Below are 3309 nucleotides of genomic sequence, written 5' to 3'. Positions count from 1 at the left end.
AATATTGAAAACCAATTGCTCTTCACCAACCCTAAGAGTCAGCTTTTCTCCCTTAACATCAATCAATGCTCCTGCTGTAGCTAGAAAGGGTCTTCCCAAGATAATTGGGATATTAAAATCTTCCTCCATGTCCAAGATGACAAAGTCAACAGGTATGTAGAACTTCCCAACCTTCAGAGGCACATTCTCCAAAATCCCTTCAGGATACTTGATTGACCTGTCAGCTAACTGAAGAGAAATGTGGGTTGGTTTAAGATCTCCCATATTGAGCTTCTCATAAATGGAAAGGGGCATAAGGCTAACACTAGCCCCTAAATCACATAAAGCTTTTGTAGAACATGATTCCCCTATGTGGCATGGAATTGAAAAACTCCCTGGATCCTTGAGCTTTGGGGGAAGTTTCCTTTGAAGGATAGCACTGCATTCTTCTGTCAAAGCTACAGTTTCATCATCTTCAAGTTTCCTCTTGTTTGAGAGAATTTCTTTCAAGAATTTAGCATAAGAAGGCATTTGTGAAAGGGCATCAACAAAAGGCACATTTATGTAAAGCTTCTTCAAAACCTCTAAGAACTTCCCAAATTGCTTATCAAGCTTGGCTTTGTGAAATCTTTGTGGAAAGGGAAGTTGTGGCTTGTAGGGCCTGTGGAGGTATATACTTCTCTTCCTTCTCTTCAATTTTCTTTACATTTTTCTCACTCTCTTGTTTTTCACTCTCATGCTTTCTTTTTCATTTTCTCTCTTCTCACTGTTTTCACTCTTCTCATCATTTATAACTTTCCCACTTCTTAAAGTAATAGCTTGACACTGCTCTCTTGGGTTTTCTGGTTGACTTGGAAGTTTTCCAAAAGATTTAGCACCTGAGGAAGATGCTTGTTGTGCAATCTGGTTTTCCACCATTCTGTTGTGTGTTTGCATCTGTTCCAGCCTTGCTTTCATCTCTCTCATCTCCTCATCATGCTTATTTTGGTTAGCAAGAATCTGTTGTAATAAAGCTTCAGTGGTGGAATTTCGTTCTTGCTGTTTTGGTGGAGGGTTCATATTTTTCTGCTGAAAATTAGGCAATGGTTGCCTATTTTGCTGATATGGAACTCCTTGTTGCTGATGTGGTTGAAAATTCTGATTTTGAACTTGATTTTGCTGATTTCCCCATGAAAAGTTGGGATGATTCCTCCAATTTGGATTGTAAGTTTGAGAATAAGAATTCCCCATTTGTTTGTTTCCATAATTACCAACATATGCTGCTTGTTCTCCATAATCTACTCCACAGCTGGTAGTTTCCTCTGCATAAGCCACTTGTTGTGAAGTTCCAGCTGATGATGATGAACTAACCAACATACTCAGATCTTCCATCTTCTTAGCAAGGACATTTGTAAGTGCATCAAACTTTGCATTAATCATGTTGAATGGATCAAGATCATACATTCCAGCAGCTTGCCTTTTTTGAGTTGGAGCTGGTCCTCTTGGACTACTCCAAAGATGAGTATTCTTTGCAATTTTCTCCAATAGCTCATAAGCTTCATCTTCATGCTTCATAATAAATTCTCCTCCTGTTTGAGCATCAATAATCCCTCTGATTGCAGGAGTGACATTTGTGTAAAAATTCTGATTTATCATCCATTTTGGAATGGCATGATGTGGGCATAATCTCTCTAATTCCTTCCATCTCATCCATGACTCATATAAAGTTTCATCTTCTCTTGGTCTGAAAGCTGTCATTTGATTCCTCAACTCTTGAGTTTTTCCAGGTGGAAAATATTGTGCAAGAAATGCATCAGTGAGTTGCTCCCAATTTGTAATGGAGTTGTGAGGTAAAGAGTCAAGCCAATCCAATGCTCTATCTTTCAAAGAGAACGGGAATAGCTTCAATCTTGCTGCATCATCTGACACTCCAGGTTGTTTTTGCATGTCACAAATCATAGCAAACTTCTTCAGATGAGTATGTGGATTTTCAGAAGGATGCCCTCCAAATTGAGAATTCTGAATCATTTGAAGGACTCCAAAATCCATCTTGTAGCTATTTGCATCAATTCTTGGTCTTGCTATGCTCTCTCTCAAGTCATCAAAACGTGGAAAAGCATGATCCATCATACTTCCCCTAGGCACGTTTGCATTAACAACTTCTTCTCCTTGGGCTTCATTTTCATTGTTTTGACCATTTCCAGCATTACCAACACCAATTCTAATTCTTTCATCAGCCATGTCTGCTTCAATTTCGGTTTCTCTCAAAGCTTCTTTCCTTTTTCTGGTTTCTTTCTTGTTGGCTTTACAAAATTTCTCAATTTCAGGATTGAACAATAAGGATGTATCACTTATGCTTCTAGCTCTTCTCATAAAAGATTAAAAGTACCTGAAAAAGAACAAACAAACACAAAATGAAAAGATAACAAAGATAAAACTAAAAACAACTAAAATAATCAAGAATTCAATATTAAACAAATAATTCCCCGACAACGGCGCCAAAAACTTGATGTGTCCCTACCGCAAGTGCACGGGTCGTACAAGTAATATAGAAAAGATATCGTTCCCACGAGGAGTTGTGTTAATGATTGAATTTTTTATGTAAAAGTTCTAACTAATTTGGACTATTTTGAAATTTAAGTAATAAATTGATGGGTATTGGGAATGTGAAATCTATAGGTGCAAAATTAATATTCTATTCATCAATGTATTAATTAAACTAAAATTGCATCAAATTGAAATAAGCAAGTTCAAATATGGCAATATTCAAAATGGCAAGTAATTAAATTCGATTAGAAATTAACAATGGTAAAAAGGCGATTCCGGAGTTCGGGATTTCATATTCGAGCTATTTTGGAATTTTAAATTGGTTATCCAATCTTATGAAACTTATGGGTTTTAAGGAGATTAATTCTTAAATCCTTTGAATTCCCTTTCGAGTGAGACAAAGAGTGCCTTAATCAATCTAATCCTACTTTCGTGGACTTAGAGTTAATTAAGACCCATTAAGTTCTTTAATTAACTGAATCCTCTTAATCCTTAGCCTATTTCTAGGTCTAAGTTAATTAAGTCCAATTTCTTGATTATCTATCACAAGGCCTTCTCCTTTCGGTGCTTCAACCATGGATTAAGAACATTACTTAATGGGATCCTACACTAAGCATGTCATTAAGCACACAAGAAATGAATAAAACTCATTAAGACCACAAAATATGGTTTACCCAATCAAAATCCACAAAATATCTCAAATATTACAACCCTTACTCCAGAATCAAAAGTAAACTACTCACTATCCATAATGCTTACAAGATATTATGAGTTTATAAGGAAATAAAGCTTTAATCTAAGCTA

General features: G+C 36.1%; 1 non-coding gene across 1 annotated transcript; it reads left to right on the top strand.

The window, feature by feature from the left end:
* Positions 1-1624: 1624 nt before the first annotated feature.
* On the top strand, positions 1625-1732 carry LOC131174261 (small nucleolar RNA R71). The gene has a single exon (XR_009144509.1). It is a non-coding gene; the product is annotated as a small nucleolar RNA R71 (small nucleolar RNA).
* Positions 1733-3309: the final 1577 nt, after the last annotated feature.

Source organism: Hevea brasiliensis, chromosome 15 (assembly GCF_030052815.1).
Source record: "Hevea brasiliensis isolate MT/VB/25A 57/8 chromosome 15, ASM3005281v1, whole genome shotgun sequence".
NCBI classification, from domain to species: Eukaryota; Viridiplantae; Streptophyta; class Magnoliopsida; order Malpighiales; family Euphorbiaceae; genus Hevea; species Hevea brasiliensis.
This window is presented reverse-complemented; position numbering and strand designations above follow the sequence as displayed.